At 37.1% G+C, this 27,228-nt stretch overlaps 1 protein-coding gene across 2 annotated transcripts in view; it reads right to left on the bottom strand.

Annotated features, from left to right (window-relative positions):
* The window catches only part of MGA (MAX dimerization protein MGA), a 142,701-nt gene extending 119,006 nt beyond the window's left edge, over positions 1-23,695 (bottom strand). Inside the window, exon 1 of one of the 2 annotated variants that reach the window (XM_045524300.2) lies at positions 23,596-23,695. The gene's annotated coding sequence lies outside the window, so the exon portion shown is untranslated. Of the gene's footprint in view, positions 1-23,300; positions 23,436-23,595 lie in introns of those variants that run through there. The other variant, XM_045524301.2, reaches the window with a different exon arrangement.
* Between the last annotated feature and the right edge of the window lie 3,533 nt (positions 23,696-27,228).

The raw sequence follows: 27,228 nt of genomic DNA, 5'->3' as shown, positions 1-27,228 counted from the left end.
TTCTACAGAAGCATGAATTGCAGAATTTTTTACAATTGCAAAAAAAAAAATTATTTTTTTACTTACATCTGTACTACCAGCCTAGAACTTCTTAAATTCTCCTTGATCAGGAACAGTATTGATCCCAGACTCCAGAGTAAGGCTGGGAGTTTATTGACCTCAACTGGTGCCACCTACCAAATGTAAGAAACAATAGCTGCTCTATCATGACACTGACAAGTTTGAAGAAAAAGCCTCTGTAGTACTGTCAACACAAAAAAGAAAAACAAAATGAATTATTTAAAGTCTATTATATCTAGTCACCAAAACAATTTTGGGTATTTCTTTTCTCTTAAAGCCTTATAAAAGTAGATTTCCAGTCAAAATGTCAGAGTAGCAGGACCACCAGCTCACCTCTCCTTGCGACTATAACAAAACCACAACTGACTGCTAAACAACCATTGGGGGAAAAAAAAAAAAGACTGGAAGCTAGCAAAAAAGATCTTCAACTGGAAACATAAAGAGGGAACAACAGCAGGACAGCAGGAGAGGCGTGCTTGTGATATAATCGGACCATATATCCCTCAGATGGGCGACCCACAAGCTGAAGAATAATTAGGTCACAGAGGCCCTCCCACAGAAGGGAGAGTTCTGAGCCCCACATAAGGCTCCCCAGCCTGGGTTTCCAGCACTGGGAGGAGGAGATCCCAGGACATCTGGTTTTGAAGGCTAGTGGAGCTTAACTCCAGGAGGCCCACAGCACTGGGGTAAACACAGACTTCATGCTCTTGGTAACAGTACACAGAATCTTAAGTGTGCCAGGGCCAAGGGCAGAGGCAGTGATTTCATAGGAATCTGGGCCAGACCTGCCTGCTGGTTTTGGAGGGTCTTCTGGGGAGGTAGAGGACAGCTGTGGCTCACCCAAGGGACATAAAAGCTGGTGGTGGACATTCCGGAAGTGTTCATCTACATCAGCTCTCCTGGAGGTTGACATCTTGATTGGATCATTAGCACCAAGCCCTAGCTCCACCCAACAGCCTGTAGACAAAAGGGCTGCAAAGCCTCAGGGAACACAGCCCCACCCATTATCAGACTTTCTGAGCCACAAATGCCTCCAGATGCGGCCGTACTCACCAGAGGTCCAGGACCAAGCTTCACCCAACAATGGACAGGCACCTCCTGACAGGAAACCTGCATAAACCTCTAGTCCAGTCTCATCCACCAGGGAGTAGATATCAGAAATAAGAAAACAACAATGCCAAAGCCTGTGGAAGGAATCCACAAACACAGGCCAAACTCTACACTGGGACTAGCTGGACCCTGGCCTTTAGGTGACAAGAGAGGCGTATACTGCTGTGACACTTGGACGTCTCCCACAGTGTGCCACTTCTCCAAGGTTGAGAAACGTAACTAATCTACGTAAAAATACAGATAGAAAGACAGACAATATGAGGTGGCAGAGCAGGATCTCCCAGGTCAAGGCACATGATAAAATCCCAGAAGAAGAAATAAGTAATGAGGAGATAGGCAATTTACCTGAGAAAGAGTTTAAAGTATTAATGGCGCAGATGTTCAGAGAACTCAAGAGGAGTATGGATGCACAGAGCAAAGTTTTTAGCAGAGTTGGAAAATATAAAGAATACCCAGAGTTGAAAAATAAAATCACTGAAATGAGTAACACACTAGAAGGAACCAAGAATAGACTAAATGAGGCAGAAGAACGGATCAGTGAGCTAGAAGACAGATTAGTGGAAATCACTACTGCAGAACAGAAAAGAAACAAGAATAAAAAGAAATGAAGATAGTTTAAGAGAACTCTGGGACAATACAAAGCACACTAATATTCGCATTATAGTGGTCCCAAAAAGAGAAGAGAGAGAAAAAGGACCTGAGAAAATTTGTAAAGAGAGAATAACCATAAACTTCCCCACATGAGAAAGGAAACAGTCACCCAAGTCCAGGAAGCACAGGGAGTTCCACAAAGTATCAACCCAAAGAGGAACACACCAAGGCCCATAGTAATCAAACAGACAAAAATTAAGGATAAAGAAAAAATATTAAAATTAGCAAGAGAAAAGCAATAAATAACATATAAGGGGACTCCCATAAGGTTATCAGCAGATTTTTCAGCAGAAACTCTACAGGGGCCAGAAGGGAGTGCCACGATGTATTTAAAGTGATGAAAGAGGAAAACTTACAACCAAGAATACTCTATCCAGCAAGGCTCTCATTCAGATTTGATGGAGAAATCAAATGCTTCAACGATAAACAAAAGCTAGAAGAATTCAGCACCACCAAACCAGCTTTACAACAATGTTAAAGGAACTTCTCTAGTCATCAAACCATTAAAAAAAAGAGAACAAAAAGAAGAAAGAGAAAGAAAGAAAAAGACCTACAAAAGATTGCTTTGGCAATTCAGGGTCTTTTATGGTTCCATATAAATTTTGATTCTAACTCTATGAAAAATGTAGCGAGTATTTTGACAGGGGTTGCACTGGATCTGGAGATTGCTTTGGGTAGCACGGCCATTTTGATAATGTTGATTTTTCCAATCCAAGAGCACAAGGTATCTTTCCATTTCTTTGTAACATCTTCAACTTCCTTCATCAATGTTTTACAGAGTATAGGTAACTTCCTTGGTTAAGTTTATTTCTAGGTATTTTGTTGTTTTTGATGCAGTGAAAATGTTTATGCCAATTATAAAAATCTGGTTTTTGAAGTGAAGAAAAAAAATGAATGAAGGGCTGCAAATGGCAAATATCCTTTTTTGTGGGTGAGTTGTATTCCATTACACATGTATGCTACATAATCTTTATCCATTCATCTATTGATGTGCACTTAGGATGCTTCCATATCTTGGCAATTATAAATAATGTTGTTAATAGCAGGGTGTATGTATCTTTTTAAATTAATGTTTTTGTTTTTCTTGGATATATGCTCAGGAGTGGAATTGCTGGGCCATATGGTGGTTCTATTTATAGGTTTTTGAGAAACCTCCATGTTGTTTTCCATAGTGGCTGCACCAATTTACATTCCCACCAACAGTGTACAGGGTTTTCTTTTCTCCATATCCTTGCCAACATTTGTTATTGGTGTTCTTTGATGATGGCCATTCTGACAGGTATGAGATGATATCTCATTGTGATTTTGATCTGCATTTCCCTGACATTAGTGATGTTGAGCAACTTTTCATGTTCCTGTTGGCCATCTGCACCTCTTCTTTTGGAAAAATGTCTGTTTTGCTCTTCTGCCCATATTTTAAATGAGTTGGTTAGTTGGTTGTTTGCTTTTTAATTGAAGTACAGTTGATTTAAAATGTCGTTATTAGTTTTTGGTGTACAGTATGGGTGGACTTGGAGGGCATTATGCTAAGTCATGTAAGTCAGACAAAGAAAGACAAATACTGTAAAATATCACTTACATGTGGACTCTAAAAAAATACAACTAGTGAATATAACAGAAAAGAAACAGACTCGCAGATGTAAAGAAGGAACTAGTGGTTACCACTGGGGAGATAGAAGGGGGAGGGACAAGATGGAGGTGGAGGATTAAGAGGTACAAACTATTAGGTATAAAATAAGCTACAAGGATGTATTGTACAACACAGGGAATATAGCCAATATTTTATAATAACTATAAATGGAGTATAACCTTTAAAATTTTGTGAATCACTGTATTTTATACCTGTAACATACAGTATTGTACATCAACTCTACTTCAATTTTAAAAATATATTGTAAAATAAATACATAAATTTTAAAATGGTAAAAAAAAAAAAAAAAAGCTTTACAAAGGTAAAGTTAACCAAAGGAGATTAGTTTTAATTAACTGTCTAATAAGAAACATGCAAGACCAATATGAAGAAAATTACAAAATGATAAAACTATAAAAATGATAAAAACAGAAAAGAAAATATAATATTCTAGGATAATAGACTCAATATTGTGAAGATGTCAAATTCTCCTCAAATTATTTTATAAATTCAATCTAATTCTAATCAAAACCCAACAGAATATTTTCTAAAACTAGAAATTAAAATGCAAATATCCAATAAAGTTTTAGAAGAGTAGAGGAGCTTTCTCTATCTGCTCTCAAACTCCTATAAAATAGGAAACTGAAAGTGTATATAATATTGATGCACAGATAAATGAAGGGAACAGAGACTCCATTAACTGACTGAGAATCAAATATATGATAAAAGAGGCATTTCATCATAAAGACAGAAAGTATAACGGTGGTTGCAAGGGGATGGGGATGGAAGAATGGGGAGTTACTATTTAATAGGCATAGAGTTTGTTTCACAAGATGACAAAAGTTATGGGGATGAATGGTGATGACGGTTGCACAACATTATGAATGTATTTAACACTGCTAAATTATACCCTTAAAAATGGTTAAGATGGTAAATTTTATGTTATGTGTATTTTACCACAATAAAAAAAGAGAGAGAGAGAGAGAGGCATTTCAAATCACTGAAAAAGGATTTAATTAATTGTATTGGGCACAACTGGCTAACCACATGGAAAAAAAATCCCTATCTTATGCCATATACAAATATAAACTGAGAGGGATTAAAAAAGCTAAATATTTTAAATAAAATATATATATGAAGACAAGATAATTTTATACAATCAGAGGGTAAGAAAACAAAATCTGGAAGTCATACAGGAAAAGACTAGCAGCTATCGCTACATCAAAATTAAAACTTCTATGTAATAGAGCACACTATTTTAAAAAAGGTAAAAGCAAGTAACAGGTGAAGAGAAAATATTAACAGTGTACTTGACATGCAGAGGAATAATATCTGGCCTAATATCCAGAACATAAAAACTCCAGTATCCAGTATACATACTGACAAAAAATATGAGTATGCAATTCACAGAAAAAGAAGTACAAAGGCCAGTAAGCATATGGAAAGATACTCAACTTCACCACCAATCAGAGAGATACAAATCAAAACAAGATATCAATTCTTTTTCAAACTAGAGATACCACTTCTTGGTACCTATCATGTCTAGAAATATGAACATTTACACAAAGAAATATAAACCAGGAACAGTAACATGGATTTAACTATACTGATGATTAAAATAATCTGGGAAATACCCTATTGAAGGACATTTAAGTAATGGTTAAATAAATTACAGAACAACCATAATATACAACAGTGTGATTATATACAAATAATGACATAGCTCTAAAACATACTAAGTGAAAAAAAAAAAATCTTGATGTTCCACTTAAGTTTAAAAAACAACTAGATGTATACATATATGTAAATACAAATGAAAAAGTTAAAAAAAAGATGCATACCAAATTATTAACAGCAGCACTGATGGGAGGGAAGGAAGACTGGAGGAGAGGAGGGAAAGCAGGGTGCAGAGAAGATAACATGAAAGGAAATTTCCTTTTTTAATCTATAAACTTCTGTATTGAGTTTTTACCATACAAATAATGCATTACTTACAATAAAATTAACAAAAAATAATTTAGATATGGTTCTCCTTCAATTACAAATATTCTCAGAAATGAGATGATATAATCAAGTGCCATGAGAAAACTGAACAAGGATAGCATTATGAAGTATTCAGAATTAAGTAATATAATGCTCATATTTTCTAAATTAACACTGATGAAGACTTTTCAAAAAAAGTGAATTTGAAAAATCTCATTTAAGTATAAAAGTTAAATTGCATTTAATTATACATTTGACAAATCACTTTTCCTGAAAGGAATATTCACTGAAATAAGACACCTAGGGCATTTGCTTCTCCCTGGTTATGATACTTAGATGTGTTGACCTCATAGGAGGTTCTCCATGACCCAGTGAAAAGTATTATAGAAAACAGAATTTCAGTTTCAACTACATACATAGGTATTTAATCTTCAGTTGAACTGAGCATTCTTCCAACCCACCTGCATGGCCTCATGCTGTGCTATTTTCAAGTCATGCAGAAAAACAAAAATCCATGTCATATATTTCTTCATATTTGCCTACCTGATACTGAATCTAAAAGATTCCCAGAGAAAATCAACTACACCTGAGATTCATATACATACACATATATATGAAGACTGAAAAAACTTTAAAATAGAATCATGAAAATCTGAAAACATTTTTATATTTAAAAACTATCTATGAAGATATGATAAATATGGGAATGTTATAATATTAACATATGCCTGCATTCCTTGACAGTTTACCCACAAGAATACATTAAAAAAAAAAAAAAGAAAACCTAATAGCTCTCTGCTACTTTATAGTGCTCACTATAATTAAAACATTACTTAAGGATAATCTAAGGTTTTCCATTATTCTTAGTTGGAATTTAGTCTTTAAAATACGTATTGCACAAAAAGTAATTAAGAGCAGGTAAAACAAAAATAAAAGTTTATTTTCAAAAAAATTTTGTCAAAACACTATTTACATTGTTTTAAAACTTTTCGTTATATGCTGAGTATAAATTTTCACTTTAACGTGTTCTTTTTATTTACTATTGTTATTAACATCTGAAGAACTCCTTACAACATGCTATACAAATCTAGCATTGGTTCAAAATAATTCACCATGAAGTACTTACTTAGCACTTACTCAGCGCTGTTAACAGCAGCTAAGAGAATTCAGAACGAAGTATAAGACAAGGTTCCTAATCTCAAGGAATTTACTATTAGGGACATTAACTGAACACATGAAAAAAGTAAAGAACAACAGATAACAGAAATGAAGTGTTAAATCAAGTGGAGTGGACTGATGCTACAGAAGTTCAGAGACAAGGAAAACAATGACTGGATGCAATTAACAGAAAGTCCTGAAAATAAGACTCCCCTGAGCAATCATTAACAAAAATCATCTTATTGGACCACTCTGATAAGTTAAACAAGTATGGTCCTTGCCTCAAAGTGCTTATAATCAAGGGGATACAGAACAAATACCAATTAAAAGATTATAGCTCATCACTAGGGGGCCTTACGAGTGCTGGTAATCATTCTTTCTTGATCCAGGTGCTAGATCATTTTGTAAAAATTCATCTAGTTGTACACTTATGACATCTGTACTTTTCTATATATACGTTACACCACAGTTTAAAAAAAAATCATAGCTGCAGTCCTAACCATTTTCATAAGTTGCAGGTATACATCTCTACTGTCTACTGGACAACACCATCTAGATGTCTTGCCCCGACCTCAGACTCCATCTTTCCTTCAAAAACCAAAATCCCTCTAGGTTTTCCTATTTTGATCAATAGTACAGATACTCAAACTGAAAACCTTGGACTTAGAGGACTCCTCCAACTCAGATGATTTAAGTCCTATTTCAAATCTAGTTAAATGCCAAGTACTGGCCAGGTATGAGAATACAGCAGTGAAAATGATAAAGTCCCTTCTGTCATGAAATCAGCATTCTAAGGGTAAGTGACAGGCAAATACATTTTTTAAAACCAGATGAGTACATACTATGACGATAGCAAAAAAGAATGAAGAAATAAGAGACGGTGGTTTAAAACTGGTGATCAGGAAAGACCTGAGAGGTGATTTAAACTGAAAACTGAATGAACCAGACTTGGAGAAGAACATTCCAGGCAAAGAGAAGGTACATGCAAAGACGTTAAAGTCAAGACAGTCCATTCAAAGAAAAAAACAGCCAGTGTGGCTAGAGCATAGAAAATGAGAGGAAAGGTTGCAGGAGATAAGGCTGCAGAGACAGGCAAAGGTCAGATCATCCAGCACATCGCAGGCCGCAGTAAAGAGTATGGATTTTACAAGTCATACTTTAAGTACCTCATCTCTGTGCTTTAATTTCCACTCTCACTTCTCAACTTCAGCCTTTATCATCTCACTTAAAGACTGTATCATTATAATAATCTCCTAAACATTCCCCCAGTCCATCTAGCCTCTTCCCACACCAAGGCATTCTCATCACCATAGCAAAATCAAGTATTTTTTAAAGCAGTGTTATACATGATCACTCTCCTGCTCAAAAACCTTCAAAGAGCAACAAGATAAAAAACATCAGCTCCTTAACCTGAAGTTCAAAGCTCCCAGTAATAGGGCCATAACTTTCTCCCTTTCTATCTTTACTATCATATCCCTAAACAGAACCTCATTCTAGCCAAACTGCCCCCTGAACATACATCCATTTCCCACCATGTGACCTTAGCTCACAATATTCATCCCTCCATCTCCTCAAACAAGTCATACACTTGACTCTTCCCTAAATCAACATTTCTTCTGTAAATAAAGTTCTGCCTCAGTAGGAGACAGGAAAGAATACTCCCACTGAGGAAACAATATGAGCATAGGCATAGGAGCTTGAATATGTATATGAGATTCACACACACACAAAAATAGTCTCCTATGACTGAGCACAGAATTCATGGTGATATATAAGAGGAAACAAAACCATTCAGGAGGATGGTTAAGAGCTATATGACCCTACACAAATTATTTAACCTCTCTGGGCTTTAGTTTCTGCATCTGAAGAATGAAGGTTAACAATGCCCATGCCACAGTATTGAGGCAATTTAGTCACTGACTCAGCAAACTTTTCCTGAGCACTTACTCTGTGCACCAGCATTGTTCTAAGTGATGCAGAGACAGCAGTGAACAAGACAGTAAAAAAATCTCTGCTCTCTGGTATTTAAATTTTAGTAAGGGAAATACCAAACAAGCAAAATAAATAAATATAGGCTACGTTATTATTATCTAATGATAGATGCTACGGAAAAAATAAATAAATAAAGCGGAGAAGGAGGGTAGGGGAAATACCAAAATCTGCATCAAGAAATGAAAGAATTGAGAAAACAGCCATGCAGTGTTCCAAACAGAGGAAATCAGAAATGAAAAGGCATAATTAAGGAAAACCAAGGAAGCTAAGTAGCTGGAGCAGAGTGGGGGTAAGTGGTAAAAGATGAAGTCAGAGATCTAAGAGAGGATCAGAACCTTATAAGCCACTGTGAAGATTTTAGCTTTTATTCTGCCAAAAATAGGAAGCCATTGGCAGGTTTTGAGCATGACATGACCTGACTTTAACAGCATCCCTGACTTAACAGCATTCCCCTGGCCACTACATTAAGAATATTCTATTAGAAAACAAAGTCAGGAGGAAGAAACCGTTTAGGAAATTAAATTAGATTATGATGCTTAACACAATGTCTGGCATATAAGTGTCTCTTAAAAGATGGCTATTTTTTCCCAGAGTAAGAATGAATTCCTATCCTGTTGGACCAAACGCTAGTAAAATAACCAGCTAAATTTAAGGCTGAAGTTTGGGGCAAGGCAAGTGTATCTCATATAATCTTAGGCTCATCAAAAATAAAAATGCTTAAACAAATAATAATTGATGATTTTTATAATGATTCCTTACTCCCCATAAAAATGACACAGGAAGGTTTCTTCCTATCCACATCTCTACTAGAACGCCACTCAGAAGTCAGAGTGTCCCAAAAAACAAAATTAAGGAGAATTTGAGGACATAAACTGTGCTTCTACATAAAAATATTTCAATCTGGAAAATCTGCTCTTTTCAAATCTACTGTTTCAAAATAGCACCAAGATTGGTTATCTCTATTGATCTAATTATCTTAAATTCTTACTGGCCATATAAAATGCTGGTAGCAAGAACGAGCACTATTCAAAATAAAAAGGGACTTGTAACTCTGTAAAAAGAACTGAAAAGTAACCTGCAGTGCTGAAAAGCTTTCATTTTTTAAATATAAATAAGGTTAAAGGCTTGAAAAACAGTATGATTGACACTAACATGCAAAGTCCTGGTAAGCAGTCACCTGAGCGGAGAAAGGTACAAGTGTATCCTGACCTCTCCTTCCAAACTTGGTGAATGTAACTTGGGACCAAATTCTTATGGGCCTCCAACCTCCATGTTAGGCTCAGGGTTACAGGACTATCCCATTCCCACTCCTCAACCCTAAAGCCCTATAGTATTACTTCAAGCTATTCCAGACTTGGTCTATGAAATCAAGACTCCACACCAAAGGAACCCCACAGTTCCAGGAGATAGTTATGGACAGTCAAGAACGCTGAAAAAGGTATTTTGGTTTGTAAAATGATGATGATGTTGATGATAACAGCAACAATTATTTACTAAGTGTTTACTGTAGGCCAAGCATTGTTTGCAGCACTTTACAGTCTTATCTAATCAATCCTCACGGCAAGCCTAAGTAGACATTATTATCCCCATCATACTGAGGAGGAAAAGTGATGAGAATTTAAGTAACTTTTAGGAGGCACACAGAAAGTGATGGGAGCCAGGAGAAGACTCCGGGTGAGGGAGAGACTGGTTTAACAAAGGATCAAGAAATCAGAATAGCAAGGGACTTCTCCAAAGAATACTGGAAGCTAGAAGCAAAGCCTTCAAAAATTCTGAAAGAAAATGATTTCTACCATGGAGTTCCATCATTCTATCTTCTTAGATGGTGAAGGTGGTGGGTGTATGACAAGGGTCATCAGACCACTAGGCCTGATATCTGTTTTTATAAACAGTTTTACTGGAACACAGTCATGTCCTTCATCTATGTATTGTCTATGGCTGGTTTTGTGATACAGCAGCACAGATGAGTTGTTCTTAAGGCAAAGACTTAAGAGTTGTTCTTAAGACAAAGCCTAAAATATTCACTTTCCGGTCCTTTACAGAAAAAATTTGCCAACTCCTAGTCAATGAATGTAAGAGCCGATAATGGCCATGAAAAATGGAAAGCTGATGGCAGTTGATAAGCATTTGGAGAATAAGGGTAAGACTGGAATGGCACATCTTCCGAAAGAAACAGGTTTTCAATACTATTTGAAGACAGAGCCAAGAGATCAGTTTCTGATTTTTATCTAAGTACTTACTTCCTGCCGGTTCAGAAATTCTTAAGAAAGCACCTAGAAAATGTATAATCATCATGAAATTACTTGGAAGATAATTATAAAATATGTAGACTTTCCAGAGGTTTTGCTTCTTTTATTCTCTGGCTGCCCATCTTTTGAATGTTCTGCTACTTACTAGCATTTCCAATGAAGGTGGACAGGGAAAACAAAAATACTCAAAAGTCAAGCTGGCTAGTACTGTTGTATCAGCAGGCAAACACTTACTGGGAAAGAGCTGAAAATTGTTATGTTAGCAAAACTAAAGTTTTAAATAGCAACAAAGCAAGTTCAGTGTAAGTCAACAGTGGGACATATTTGCAAAAAACTCTAAAATGGAAGTGTGGTATCTAGAACCTGAGAGGAAATTATTCTTCTATATGCTAGGTTGGCTTGTCAAAAACTGGACAATATATCCTGTTTTGGGCACCACTTTTTATGAAGACCAGAGAAGGGCAACAAGGGTGGTGAAAATATGTAGAAATTAAAATATATTTTTAAAAGGTTGAAATCATTGAGAATTTTCTTTTTAATTTTCTTCTTTTAATTTTAACTAGCATTACAATAGCATTAAACACTAAGACTATCAAGAAGAAATTTCCACATTCAGTTCATTAAAAAAATCAACAAAGATGTACTGAAAACTACTCCAGGCCAGGCATTATTCTAGGACAGACCAAAATTCCTGAACTCTTAGAGCTTATATTCTAATGGGGAACACAGAAGATCAATAAATAATTCCAGATACTTACAACCTCACCTACAATCTTACCGCTGACCATGACTTTTCATTCTTCTGAATTTCTACATGCATTTGTATATATTTTTATAGGATTTTTTCCCCATAATTTAAAGCAAGATCTTTGCAATCTGGGTTCTACTCTTCATTTAACATTATTTTTAAAACATACTCTCCAAGTTGCTACACGGCCTTTGATTTGTATTTTTCACTTTTAATGCCACAATTTACTTAATATTCCTCTATTTGTCAATACATTTTATGTCCAGCTTTTGCTATAAGTGCAACAGAGGACTAGGGTGGGAGGGATTTCACTCTCCAGAGGAACTTGGGTAGAGTAGGCAGTGAGCTGTTAGGTTTGCAGGAGGACTTTAAAACTGATAGTAGGAGTCCAGAGCATTAGAACTAACACACTTAAATAATAAGGAAACAGGCCATATCCCATCACTCTAGGCAAAACCTCAGGTAGAAAAGAGAATTCTTGTTGAGGTGAAAGAGAGTAGAGGTATATGGGCTCTATTCAGGAACCCTGGTTGGCTACTGGCAAGGAAGGACACCTCTGGCATGATGTGATCGTGCACTAGCCCCAAGAAGAGCTTTTCTTAAATTCCTTGGAAGTCTAAGCTATAAGAAATTAAAAGCATGAGGCTAACCTTTAGGAAACTTAATGGGAAGTGTAGTGCTACCAGGAGAAGCTAAAAGGCCAATAAAGGCGGTTATAAAGTCAACACTTGATAATCCCAAAGGCACCACTGAGGTCAGCTCTTGAGAAGATCACAAAAGAACACCAGTTGCAGATTAAGGCCACCAGGCAGTAGAGGTTTGTGCAACACAGTCAACTGCAACACAACCACCAAATCAATATCTAAAGAACAGTCACGAGCCAGGGGACCAGGATATGGAAGGATTTGGTGATAATCAGTCTCAAAATCAAAGATGATTTTCATCATCATTGATTAGAAAATTTAAGATGTGGGGGTAAATCATGAAGATAATTTAAAGGATCATTTGAAAGTTGCCATGAAAGCAGGATTAGACTATAACATATACTCTAGTGGGTCCTGGAATGGAAGTTTCTGAAAGGAAGTTTTCATGTCAGCAAAAGGAATAACCTTATGACTTCTAAAACTATCCAACAATGAAACAGGTTTGCTCACAAAGTGGTAAGCTCCCTCTCACCAGATATATTTAGCAAAAAGCAATCAATTTTTGTGGCACTATTAACTTCCCACTATAGAAGATGAGAATTTAGCTGTCCTTCCATTCATATTTCCAGACATGTGCACACTTCCCATGTCTTCCCAATATAATTATATGATTCTAATTACGCAAGGTTCATAATGATCCTATTCAGAGCTGAGCATATAGCACACTTACTAGAAAGGGTAGGGCACACTACACAAACAGATCCAAAATGTCAGCCTGGGGGGAATGAATATTTTGAAAATTCAGGTTATTAATTAAGCCAGTTCTCTTCCAGAGCCATTCCAGGACTCTGCCATCTTGAGTACAAGGCTTCCAAGGTTGTCCCAGATTGTTGCATCCTAGATAGCTAGGAGAGGCAGACAAAGAGAAACACATGAAGGAGGTCAAGTCCACTTCCAATCACATTCCACTAGAGAAAACTTCAGTCACGTGGTCTCATCAAACTACAAAGGAGACTGAGGGATTCTGACTAGCAGTGTGCCCAAAGAAGCGGAGAGCAGATGTGACATTTAGTGGTCTTTGCCACATATACCATGAATACTTTTACTCAAAAAAATTAGTGAAAAAAATTGTAATGGACCTTAGAAACAGATGGTGGGGGAAGAGGGATGAAAGGATATGAGGGTAAATAAATCAGTTGAGTAAATCTAAAGGAAAGTTAATGAACATACCCCAAAATGGGGAGAAAAATTAAAAGGAAATGATTAATTCATTCAAGAAACACTTACTATGCTTATTATGTACCACACTCTGTGCTAAGTACTCTGGAAAAAACAAAAAACATATAGACTAAATGCAATGTAGTATCGTCAAGTGCATCCAGGAACAGATTTAGGATATTAGTGGAAAAACTAATAAAACCCAAATAAAGTCTGGAGCTTACTTAACAGTAATGGACCAATGTTGGTTTCTTAGTTTTGACAAACATATCATGGTAATGTAAGATGTTAAATTAGGGGAAACTGGGTGAGAGGTATACAGAAACTCTGTACAATCTTCGCAACTTTTCTATAAATCTAAAATTATTCCCCAAAAAAGTTTATTTAAAAAAACTCAGTCATAATGATGCAGCCACTGCCGTTCCTCAAAAAATTAAATATAAAATTACCATATGATCCAGCAATTCTAATTCTAGAAATATACTCAAAAGAATAAAGTAGAGACTCAAAGAGATGTTTCTACACCATGTTCATAGTAGCATTATTCACAATAGCCAAAAGGTAGAAACAACCCAAATGTCCATCAACAGATGAATGGATATACAAAAAAAAGTGGTATAAACATGTAATGGGATATTATTCAGCCTTAAAAAGAAAGGAAATTCTAACACATGCTACAACATGGATGAACCTTGAAGACATTAGGCTAAGAGAAATAAGCCAGTTCCAAAAGGACAAGTATTTTGTATGATTTAACTACATGGGGTACCTGCACAGTCAAATTTATAGACAAAAAGTAGAATGGTATGCCTGGGACTAGAGGGAGGGGAGAATAGTAAGTTAGTATTTTACAGGTACAGAGTTCAGCCTGGAGAGATGAAAATTCTAGAGATGGATGGTGGTGATGACTGTACAACAATGTGAACATACTCAGTGTCAAAGAACTGAACACTTAATAATGGTTAAACCAATACATTTTATACAGATTTTACTACAATTTTTAAAAATACAATCATATAAGTGCAATGATAAAGGTTTGAAAAGCACTTTCATTACCAGAAAAGGATCTAAGAAACCCTGATTTCCAAGACTATGACATCTAAGATGAATTTTACATGACATGGACTGGCTTTTTTTGGGGGGTTGGTGGCGGGAGGTAATTAGGGTTATTTATTTTTTAAGTGGAGGCACTGGGAATTGAACGCAGAACCTCGTGCATGCTAAGCATGCTCTCTACCATTGAGCTATGCCCTCCTCCCAAGACGAATTTTAAACAAGACAGTCAAACGTGGGAAAGAAACAGGGGGAGGATTACTGAATACAGGCAGAGGTACAGCAAGTGTGGTAGTCTTCAGCAAGGTTTAGCAAGCTACAACCCCGCAGGCCGTGTCCTGCCATTTTCTGTTGTACAGCCCATAAACTAAGAATGGTTTTTACATTCTTTAACGGTTGAAAAAAATTAAAATAATAAAATTTTATAACCTGCAAAAATTGTATGAAATTCAAATTTTAGTGTCCATAAACAAAGTTTCCCTGGAACATGGCCATGATCATTCATTTACATATTGTCTACAGCTGCTTTCATTTTACCACAGCATATTTGCGTAGTTACTGACAGGAACAGTAAGGCTCGCAAAGCTTAAAATATTTATTACCTGGCCCTTTACAGAAAAAGTTGGCCAACCCCTGGTCTAGAGGCTTGAAAGTAGTATAGATAAAACATATGGTAGATGAGATAAGCTATAAGATAGTGGACTTTATGTACTAGGCTAAAGCATCTGAACTTGTCTCAACTTGATTCCACTTACTATGAGAAGCTACCAAAGAATTTTATTGAGAATAAACTGATCAGATCCACCTTATGTAAAGACAATTATCTACTTATTCCTAAAGGTATCTGCACTATTAATTTTATTTACTAAAAAACAAAACATGCCAATTTAAAAAAAAAGCCTAGAAGCACACCAATAAGGTTGACAATGCAGTATACTAGAAAATTTTATTTCCTTTTTTGTGCTTATCTATGTTTTTTATATCTTCTTAAATGAGAAGAAACCTCCCTGTATAATTCAAATCCAAAAATAAGTACTTTTAAAACTCATACACACACACAATTTTTTCTCGAGGCTTTTTATACTCTTCTCTCCTCTCCACCCCCTAGCCTCTGGAGAGTCATAGGTAGAAAAAGATATGTCTAAGAAAACCTACGCATACCAAAAGTATAAAAGAATGCCTCTGTCACACATATAAGGATCAATGAATTCCACCTTTACCAATTACGCATTTGCTTTATAGACGTGAAAGAATGAAATGTTTGAAAGCAATGATGTACTGGCAGGGCACTCTTTTCCTGTATAGCGCTTTCATCACATCAAAGAGTCAAATCAATAATATCTTTTTGAAACTAAAAATGTTAAAGGATAGGAGAAAATGCAGACCTTGCAAATCAAATCAAAATGTTGAAAACTGATGCAAGATACAATGGCATACAGCTCTGAGAATCTACTTAGGCTCAAGAAATGCAAAGTTTTTGATCTACACCACGGGATTTTGCATTTATTGATATATTGCTTGCTAAGATTAAATTCCTTTCTAATGCTATGTTTCAGTTCCTTGACTAAATTGTCAGGCATTCATGTGCAGGGAACCATGACTTTTACTGCTTTTGTGGGTCCCCCACAGCACCACACACAGTGCCCATATATGGCAGGTGCTCAGTACATGCTTACAACTGAAAGACAAAATAATTAACCCTACTTTGAGCTCACAGACTGAAACTCTCACACCTACAATTAACACCAATAAGCCTCTCTCTATGCAACAGTTTAAAGGACATTCCTGGGGTGCCTACTGCCGATTCTACTGGATTTATTACATTAGGTTTCTTCTCTAGCAAAGAGCTCAAAGTACAAGTGTAATGTTAAAATAGAATTCTTGACTACTGAGAAGGTGGGTGGGAAAGTGGGCAAGGGAAGGAAGAATCTATTATAATAGCTTGCCTCAAAAGAATAAGCATTATTCAACTCTAGAGATTAAACCATTCCTAAAATGTCTCTGAACTAAGACTCCTAACTGACATCAATTCATTAAACTCTGTACTAGCTAAATTTCATCACAATGAATGTTATTAAAACCAAAAACTCACCATAAGATAAATCCTAAAAATCTCTACTAATGATACATATGATTGCATATTATAAGATCTAGTTTTAATTATTTACTCTCTTTTGCCAAAACAAAACTTCTAAAATTTTTCAAAGCATTAGATTGAGCATCTAAAACATGTCAAGCACTGGGGAAACAAATGAATTTTAAAAAGTCAAAATCAACTGACTTTGTATTCTGCTATAAATTAAAGTACAAACAACAGAGCGGAGGAAGTACTATGCAGTGAGGAGCCAACTTCTGTCTGTGGAAATTTGGGGAAACTACATAGCAAATTTAATCTGGATATTGAAGACTGAGTAGGAGTTTAAGGCAAAGAGCAGGAGAGGGGTAGAAAGTATTCCAGGCAAATAGAGGGCTATACACAAGCAGAACATGTTGGGCATGGCAGGAATGATAAACAGCAGAGAGGATAAAGAGCAGACAAAGGTAGGATAAAGTTAGATAATGATAGGTCTGGTATGCTAAGCTATGAAATATGGAGTTTAAGCCCCCAGGAAATGGAGAGAAATCTTCAGGCAGGACAGTGACAAAACCCAGAAGAACCAGTTCATGTAACAGGAAGAGCCTAAGCTACATTACAATCATCTCAAAGGCATTATTTAATATTACATCATATAGACATCAGTAAATACTGTGCTGATGCAGATACAATAGAAATCTAAGTGTGACCTATTCCTCTGTTCATGCTTTCAGCTGAGTCTCAGGGCTCAGTCATTGGCCCTCTTCTCTGCTCCTTGGCTGATCTCACCAGACCCATGTTTTTACTGATGACAATCCAAATGTACATTCAGAACCATGACTTTGACTCTGGACACCAGACCTGAACAGTTAACTGCCTATTCCTGGATACCTAGTGAGCATCACAAATTCAACACATACAACTAAACTCTTTATTTTAAACCCCAAACTAGCTCCTTCCAGTTTTCCCTGTACACAGCACCAGTTGCTCCAGCTAAAAACCTTGGAGTCATCTTTGATTCCTTTCTTTCTCTCACCTCTCACAACAAATCTATCAGCAAATTCCATTGTTCTAACTTCAAAATATACCCTGAATCCGACCCCTTCTCACTGCCTCCATCATTGTCTCCCTGATCCAAGCCACCGTACTGCATTGTAGGGTTCCAATGACTTCCTAAATGGCCTCCAGCTGCACCTCTTGCCTCTACAGTAATCAAAGTGATCTTTTTCAAACACAAATTCGATTGTATCATTCTTCTTCATAAAACTCTCCAATGGATCTCACCACTTGTAGAATAAAATTCAAAGTCCTTCTAGTCCACAGGCTCTATAGCATCTGAGACCCATCAAGGTCCCTAAATCATTATGACCAGACCCCACCACCACCAATTAATACCCCAGCAATCTCCAAACTCTACCACACTAGCCTTTTTGCACTTCCTTAAAAATCCCAAACTGATTCTTGTCCCAGAATCTTTACATTAGTATCCCCACCACTTGAAATGCTCCACATGTAGCATGACTTGCTCCTTCTCATTCAGGTCTCTTTATCCTCAAATGTTACCTCAGAGAATCCTTTCTTGGTGACCTATCTAAAAGAACCACCAAACCTACCACCACCACTGTCTATATTCTTTTTTTTTTTTGGTAGTACAGTCAGTTTACAATGTTGTGTCAATTTCTGGTGTACAGCATAATGTTTCAGTCATACATATACACATATACATTCTTTTTCATATCCTTTTTCATTATAGGTTATGACAAGATATTGAATATAGTTCCCTGTGCTATACAGAAAAAACTTGTAGCTTATCTATTTTATATATAGTAGTATCTGCAAATCTCGAACTCCCAATTTATCCCTTCCTACCCGCTTTCCCCTCTGGTAACCATAGGTTTGTTTTCTGTGTCTGTGAGTCTGTTTCTGTTCTTTAAGTAAGTTCATTTGTGTCTTTCTTTTTTTTTAATTCCACATATGAGTGATATCACATGATATTTTTCTTTCTCTTTCTGGCTTACTTCACTTAGAATGATGATACCCAGGTCCATCCATGTTGCTGCAAATGACATTATTTTATTATTTTTTTATGGCTGAGTAGGACTCTATACTCTTGCACTATTTTCTTCATAGCACTGACAAAATCTGAAATCATATTATTTATTAGTTTACTGTCTATCCACTAGAATATAAATTGCATGACACTAAAGACTTTGCCTTATTCACTGCTCAATCCCTAAATCTGGTATAATACCTGGCATACAGTAAGGCCCATTAATTATCTCTTGTCAAATGAATGAATTTACCTAACTCTCCTAATCTATCTTATTTACATTTTCATCCTGTTATGTATAATTGAATAATTCTGTCCTCACCTTTAAATTTAGATCTAACTCATGGTTACCAGGCTGTTCTTCCTAGAACAGAGTTCTAAAACAGTTTAAAGACTGTTAAAACAAGCTATACTATACTAATGCCTTTAATTCCTTTCTATATTTAGCCCTTCCCAGTAACTTGGCCAGTTATTTTTCTTTGACTGTAACTTCAGTTATCCTCTTTCTATATTATCAGCTTGTCAATGTACTGCTTGTTATAACTGCTATGGATAAATATAGACAGACATGCCCAGAATATTATAACAAATTTTCTTATATTGCAAGTAACACAAATTATTTTAAAAAATAGAAACTACAGAAAAGCAAACATTTAAAGACCACATTCACAGCAGGTGATCAAGGTCAACATGAAGAGTGACAAAACATGTCGACAGTATGCACTCTAACCTCAGTCTAATCATGAAAATAAAGTCAAATCCCAACTGAGGGGTATACTCCAAAATACCTGACCAGTACCACTCAAAACCATCAAGGTCATCAAAAACAAGGAGAGCTGGGGCAGGGGTACAGCTCAGTAGTAGAGTGTGTGCTTAGTATGCACGAGGTCCTGGGTCCAATCCCCAGTACCACCATCAAAATATATAAGTAAATAAATAAACTGAATTACCTCCTCCTCAAACAAAAACAAAACAAATAAAACAAAATATTTTGTTACAAAAGTCTAAAAACAAATAAACAAACAAACAAGGAAAGTCTGAGAAACTGAGAAATCATAACCACAAGGATCCTAAATGAACATGATTACTGAAAGTATTGTGGTTGCATAATGGAAGGTTCTGAAAGGCAGGAGCTTTATATGATCTCTCCGGAGATGCCTTGGAAGATCAACTAGCCAGCTTTGTTTGCAATGAAGCTATGGCCATCTTGGTAACACATCCCTTATGGTTGTTCTCACTTTTTGCCTACCTTACTTTCTTTTGTCCCTCACACCTTTCTCCCTAGAATCTGACCCATCAATAAAGAATTAGGACATTAAAAAAAAAAGTATTTGTGGTATCCTGGATGGGATTCTGGAACCAAAAAAGGACATTAGATAAAAACTAAAGAAATCTGATTAAACTATGAACTTTAGTTAATAATCATGTATCTTGGTTTATTAATTATAACACATAGACCATATTAACAAAGGATGTTAATAATAGGGAAAATTGGGTGCTGGGTATTTAGAAACTCTCTATACTGTCTTTGCAATTTTTCTATAAATCTAAAACTGTTCTAAAAAATAATACGTTTTTTTAAATTAAATTCATCCGAAAATCCTACCACTCAAATAAAATCACTGTTAGCTTATGTTTGATATATACTTGTTTAGATTTCTCTGTAAATGGATAGAGATATATAACTACAAAAATGTGATCATACTACACATAATTTTATAATCTGCTTTTTATACTTAACAATATATAAAATATGCTTCCTAAGTCACTACTAGAAATCTCTATCATGTCTACTAACTACAAAATATGCCCCCCATAAAGGCATATTATTTATGTAACCAATCCCCAATGACTTAACACTTAAGTTTTCCCAGTTTTTTGCTATTATAAAAAAATACTACAAAGACAACTCATATGAACATCTTCGCAAACTTACCAATTAATTCCTTAATAAAGAAAAGGAGCTGCTGATTCAAAGCTTTGACATACAAGTTTTTAATGCTCTCAATTAGGTATGACCAAAACTCTCTCCAGAAAGGATGTTCAAATGTAAATATCTACCAACAACAGTGTAGAAATGTGTCAATTTCTCCACTCCTATGCCAATACTAGATATTAACATTTTATTACATATGTGCCAATCTGCTGGGTGGAGGGGTTGTTTTATGTTGTTTATAAGTGGAAAATAACGTATTTTTGTACATATATAATGTAACTTTATTGGTTATTTTTATTTCTCTAAGTGTGTGATTTACCTATTCAGATCTTTTGCCTATCTGTTAGATACTAAAGTCATTAACTTTCTGTGTCCAACACATGGTGCAAATTTTTTTTCCCCCATTTTGCCTGGCTTTGCTCATCACTAGGCCCCCTACACCTGAAAAACTGCCTGGCACATGGTAAGCACTCAATAAATGTAAAGCAAATACTAAATGAGTAAGTTTGTCTTTTAACTTTATGGTGTTGTTGCCAACTAGAGGTTGTTTTATGCAGTAATTCTATCAGTCTTTGCCTTTATAGGTTCTGCCTTTGCAGTCATGTTTAGAACAGCTCATCCTATGTCAAGATTAGAAAATCATTTACACATTTTTTTAAAGCAGTAATTTTCTGGCTTCATATTTTACAAATATTTAAGTCACCTAGATTTTACTTACATTTTAAGGCAGGATTCCATTTTATTTTTTTCAAATGGTTAGCCAATTGTTACAACACAATTTTGAAATTCTCAACTAATATGAAATGTCATCTTTAGAATACTAAAGAGTTTTATATATTTCTAGATTTATTATTCTGTCCCACTGCTCTGTCTATTCCAGGCCAGAGTTACCACTTAGTGTCTCATTAATCATAGCTTTATTTGCATATTCACTAGTGCAAATCCCCCCTTGCACTTGTCTCTTTCAAACATTTTTATACTTTACTGGTTCACTCTTCCAAATGAAATTTAAAATAATTTCGTCAAGTTTTCAAAAGGAATCCTGGTTGGAATTATGTAAATCATCAGCCATATGACCCTGTGCAAGTTACTTAATCTCTCTGTCACTATTGCCCTCACTGGTAAAATGGAGATAACAGTACTTAACTCATAGACCTGTTGTGAGAACTAAATGAAGTTAAGACATACACAGTACTACACTAGAAAGATATAAACCATTATTATAATTGTTCCAAAGTGATAACTATTATAATGATTGCTCAATAAATGTTTTCCAGATTGTGCTCCCACAAATTCAAAGGCTCTTTAATTTACATCAAAGGGTAGCATAAAACATAGCAGTGATACGAAAAATATATAATTTATGCCTGCTTCATTTCACTAAGGCCTTGACCCTCCGTAAAATGAAGAGCTGGAACTGGGAGCAGAGAAGCATAAAAATACCAAAGGCTGCTGGCAAGAAGCCTCAAAATTTTTATAAGGATTAGCGGATGAGGGGGCATAACTTAGCGGTAGAGCACATGCTTAGCATACATGAGGTCATGGGTTCAATTCCCCATACCTCCATAAAAAAAATAAGTTAAAAAAAAAAAAAGATTGGCCCACCAAGTGGAGAAGACAGCTTCTTTCTAGTCAGCTTGAAAGGGGCACTAACATGTTCCTCTAACCACTCTTATTTCCCTATCTCTATAGTTATGACAATACTACTTAACTCGATTTCTTTCCAGGAAAACACATAGGGACTAGACATCCAAAAGAATACTTTTCAAATGAGATACCAGACAGGTATAGAGTATTAATGCTATCGATAAATATGGACAGACATGCCCAGAATATTACAACGAATTAACTCCACCAAGATTCCCACATCACTGTCAATAAGGAGGGGAGGGGGGCTGTGGTGGGTTTTTTTCTTGTGAGACTGGCTTGTCTCACAATGATTGTTAATGACCTAATCGTTTTAATTTTGTTATCAGCATGACACTGGGATTAGGCAGAAGTCACATACCTTTAAAGGGTCCTAAAAAAAAAAAACCTCCTATACAGAGCTAAAATAGAGAAAATGGAGGCCAGAAGTGGCAACGTGACTTGCTAATTGCGAAAGTAACCAAAGGCCTAGACCCCAGGTCTCCCGATTCCCAGAATCCTGCTCATTCCACCACACCATACAGCCTCTCGCCGACACTTGCCAAGGTTCGAGGTGGGAGGAGTAAAAGACGATCCGACCAAAGCAAAGGCGCTAGAAAACCGAGGGACGGCGCAGTCGAAAGCACGTGACTGGCCACGCCTCTGCCCTCCCACCCTCCCCCTTCCCCGCGCCAGCAGCACGCGCTGCCAACCTCGTCATGTGACCTTCACGCGGCCCCAGCGCTCCCCCTGCTAGGCGACTCTTTACAGCAGCCATTTTGCCGAGAACTTGCCGTCCGTGCTCACGGCGGAGCGGGACTCCACGAAAACCCGCGGCCAGATTTTACAGGCCGCACACGCGCTTCGAAAGAGCGCTGGGGCTGGCAGGACTGAGCCGAACCTCACTGAACACGTCGCACCCCGGGGCGCCAGGGAAAGCTGTGGTTGCGCCTGGGCCTGCGATTGGCTGTGGCGTCCACGTGACGCCATCGCCCCCCACCCTCTCCTTACCCACCACCCCAAAAAACAACCAGACTTTTAACACCTCGCGCCAAGTACACGCCGCTGGGCGCGTGGGGACGGTCGGGGCGCGCGACAACCAGGGCGCCTGCGCATACCTGCCAGGGCCGACCGGAGCGGGCCGACGCGCCGCTCCGCTCACGGGTCCGGGAATCCTCGCGCTGCTGGACCACCCGGCTAGTCATTGGCGGCCAGGTTTGGTCACGTGCTCGGCTCAGGCCCGCCCCTAACCGCTAATCACCTGGCACCGAGCTCGAAGCGGCGCCACCGAAAGTCCTTCGCACGCGGAAAGGGAGGGTAGTCAGAGGACCTCCTTTTCTGCCCGTATGGGGTTACGTTCATAAAGGGAGAATGAGAAAGCATGGTCTCAAAAGCAAGTAAGCTCACACCTACCGCTTTAACTTCGCGTGCCTCTCCAGGAGCCGGGAACCATCGCCCTTGGGCGCTCCCCGATGCACGCCGGGATACGTCTGGCGCCCCTCAGTGTGCTGCAGAGCATGCCGGGAAAAGCACCTCTCCCGATTTCCTGGCTCTTACCTCCCTGGTGTTCCTTTCTTGTCCCTTTGAAAGCCCTGCCCTTGGGCTGAGATTGAGGCGGTTTGGGTAATTATGGGAGTGTGACTGGATATAACCGGCACTTTCAGGCTTCCTCCCCCCCACTCGTTTGATATGTATTGTCTTAGGGAAACAGCTTAACTTTCTTCATGGAGCATGCCTTTACTATGTGCCTGCTGAGTTCCTTTTTAAATATTGAAAGAAAAAAAAAAAAAACAGCAAGGGTACTTGCCTACAAGTAAACTGTCAGAAGCAAGTAGAAATAATGCTTAGAATTTCTCTTGGGATAGACCAGACCTTTCTTGGAAAGCTGCTATTGTGGGGGAAAGTGGAGGTAAGAGAAGCAGGAGGCATTTTAAAGGGGCGGGAGATTACATTGTATTGGTGGCCCTATAACATTTTCTGCTTCATCCTGTCGAGGAAAATAATCAACAATCAAGAACGAATATATGTATGTAGTAGTCTTAAAGACTGAGACTTTGTGCTGCACACCAGAAATTGATAAATTGTAACTGTAATTCAATTTTTTAAAAAATTTTTAATCAAGAACAGAAAGGAGGTTTTGTTTTGAGTCAAACTGAAGTCTAGCCCAGAAGCCCACTTTCCAGATTACTCTGATGAACTGCTCTGGAGAAGGAGGGTTTTCAGCACAGTTTTATATTTTGTCAGAACAAACAACATTAAACAAGTAAGGGGTATAGTTCTTCAAGATTTCAAAAAAAAAAAAAAAAAACCAGACTAGCGCATACACGTACAACACGTAGAGTATGGCCCCTGCACCTGGGAAGGAAGTCTTATCATCAAAGGCATACCAGCATTGGCATCCCAGGAAGAGGGTCATTTAATCTTTATTTTTAACATGGACATTCTCCTGGTCAATGTGCCCTTTTCTTTAATAATTAAAGCAGATGTACAACATATGTTTGATAGGTACAAACAGGCTGTTTTAGTTAGCATAAAATTCAAGTTAACTCATTTATAAGCCCGAATGACTTTCCCATACCTCAATGTGTGAAAAATTCTTTTATCAAACCTAATCTAGCTATGACGTATTAGAACTGAGAAAAACACCTTCTACTAATGCTGAGAAAAGGTGGTCTTGCATATTAGAACGAGTTAATTTTGTAACAAACTGACCTCCAGGGCAAAAACCTGATATTCTATTCCCAATAAAAACAATTTTCAAATCTCTTCTGTTCTAACTATTCCTCAGCTTTGCTGATTTCAATTTTGTTTCTTCAGTTAACAAAAAGATGATTAAACTGGGGGAATTTGACTAGCACTGGTCAGACTCACAAGAATGCTGATTTATAAGCTAGAAATTAAATGTATTAATTTATAATGTAGTTATTAAACCAAAATTTATAATATTAGGCACCCTTTCCTGATTTCAAGGCACTTTATAAGCCTAATTACTTATCAGAAAATTATTTTCTGACCAGAAAATCAAAAGAAAGCGAATTAGGCAATCAGATATAATGAAACGAGTAAATTATAAGCATATCTATGTTACACTTGCAGTTTATCAAACACTCCAGTATACTTTATTACATTTAATCCTAACAACAACCCTAAGAGAAAAGTACTATACTAATAGTACCATCTTCTGAGACAGTCTTGAGTGAGAAACTGGAAAATGTGTTTCGACGTGTTCTCCAGGTAATTGTGATGCACACCTAGGTTGGGGTATATTGGCTATAGTGGAAGAGCCCAGGCCTTGAAGTCAGACCCATCTGGGTGAACTTACAATTCTCTCATTTACTGTACTTTGACCTTGAAAAGTTTTTTTTTTTTTTTAACAATTTGTTCCTCAGTTCCTTAACTGCAAATTGGGGCCAACATATCTAGTCTTTGTATCATCATGATGATTCCAAGACAGAAATATTTAGAACACCTGTCACAGTCCATGGTGAATAGGAAGCACTATATAAATGTGAGTACTAGTTAGTGGTCAAGGTTGTATTTTAACCAGCATCTTGTATTCTGTCCAATACAGTATATTCTTGAGTCTTTTTTTCTCCACTATTCTGTTTCTCCCCTAGACAGTGCTAGAGGCACACTAACAGATTCTTACACAGCAGATCTTTTTTAGATTCCTTGGTGGCTGCTGCCCATCTGTTGGTACATATTGTTACATTATCTCCCACCTTCAAGTTTTTTTTCCTCTTAACATATTACATTAAAATGCTGAACTGGAGACATTATTGAAGTAAAATAATGATAACACAGAGATTCTTAGAGAGTAGAGGAGGCACCTGTGCCTGCACTCCAAGGAGGTTAAAAATTGTTTACATTTAAATACCTCAGAGTAAAGACATCCTCAAAACTCACTCTTCTCTTCATTTGTATAACACAATGTGTTAGACTCTTCCTTCCCAGTCTCCTTCTGGTAGTTTGTTCTCCTGCCTTTATCCATTCCTAGCAAAGGGACACTTAGCTAGAGCAGAGCTTCCCATAGACGTCGAAATTCAGTATTTCCAAAGTAAAACTAAGTATTGCTCTCATCACCTTCACACCACCTACTAGTGCATTCCCTTAAATGGGCAATGACACCACCGTTCCAATAAGTCTCCCAACTAGGGAAACCTCCGCTATCCTTAACTGGTCCTTCTCATTTATTTTCCACTTTCAATTGGTCACAAAGTTCTGTTGCTTCTATCACTAAACATTCTTTTTTTATCCAACTCCTACTTTCTATTTCTTCCACCATTGCATTAGTTCGACCCTTATCTCTATAAGACCCTGCAAATAAATACAAGTATATGAATATTTCAATATAACGATAATAGCGTGTTAAAGTTGAGTTCGAAATACAAAACTTGTCATCTATACTGTTTTACAATACACTAGTAAAAGGCTGATAATGTCCTACACAGTGAATGCTCTTAGTAAGGATGAGTGAAATAATTTTAGTTGCTTGAAGTTTTGAACAGATATTTTCCTGAGTGCTGAAGAATATTAGTAATGACCTTGGAAGTGGTTGTTCACATTTATGCTATTCTCAAATATTTCAGGTTCTCCCAACTTTCAGGAACATGATATAATTGCTCTTCCTTGCTCTTGCTCCTATAAGGTTAGGAATGACTTCATGACTTGCTTTGCCAATGAAATGTGAGTGGAAGTGACATGTATGACTTCTGGGAAGAAGCTTCAAATGCCAACATGCAATTCAGCCATTTTCTCTTTCCTTCTGCTACAGCTACTAGCAATGCTCCAACTGGTGGTTACTGTGTCAGCCTTGGCCCCATAATATGGATGACACAGAGCAGATACCACCAAGCATATAGCAGTGACTATGTAGCATGAGCAAGAAATAACTTATGTAGTTTTAAGACACTGAGATTTGGGATTATCAGTTACCACACATAACATAGCACACACTGAATTATAGAAAAAGGGAGGAAATTGCTAGAGGTGAGCAAAATCCATTTTGTTGAAGACCTCAATTGCCAATGTCGATGATGTGATACA

The sequence above is a fragment of the Camelus bactrianus genome, chromosome 6 (genome assembly GCF_048773025.1).
Source record: "Camelus bactrianus isolate YW-2024 breed Bactrian camel chromosome 6, ASM4877302v1, whole genome shotgun sequence".
Classification (NCBI taxonomy): Eukaryota; Metazoa; Chordata; class Mammalia; order Artiodactyla; family Camelidae; genus Camelus; species Camelus bactrianus.
The sequence above is the reverse complement of the archived record's forward strand: the minus strand, read 5'-3'. Positions and strand labels throughout refer to the sequence as shown.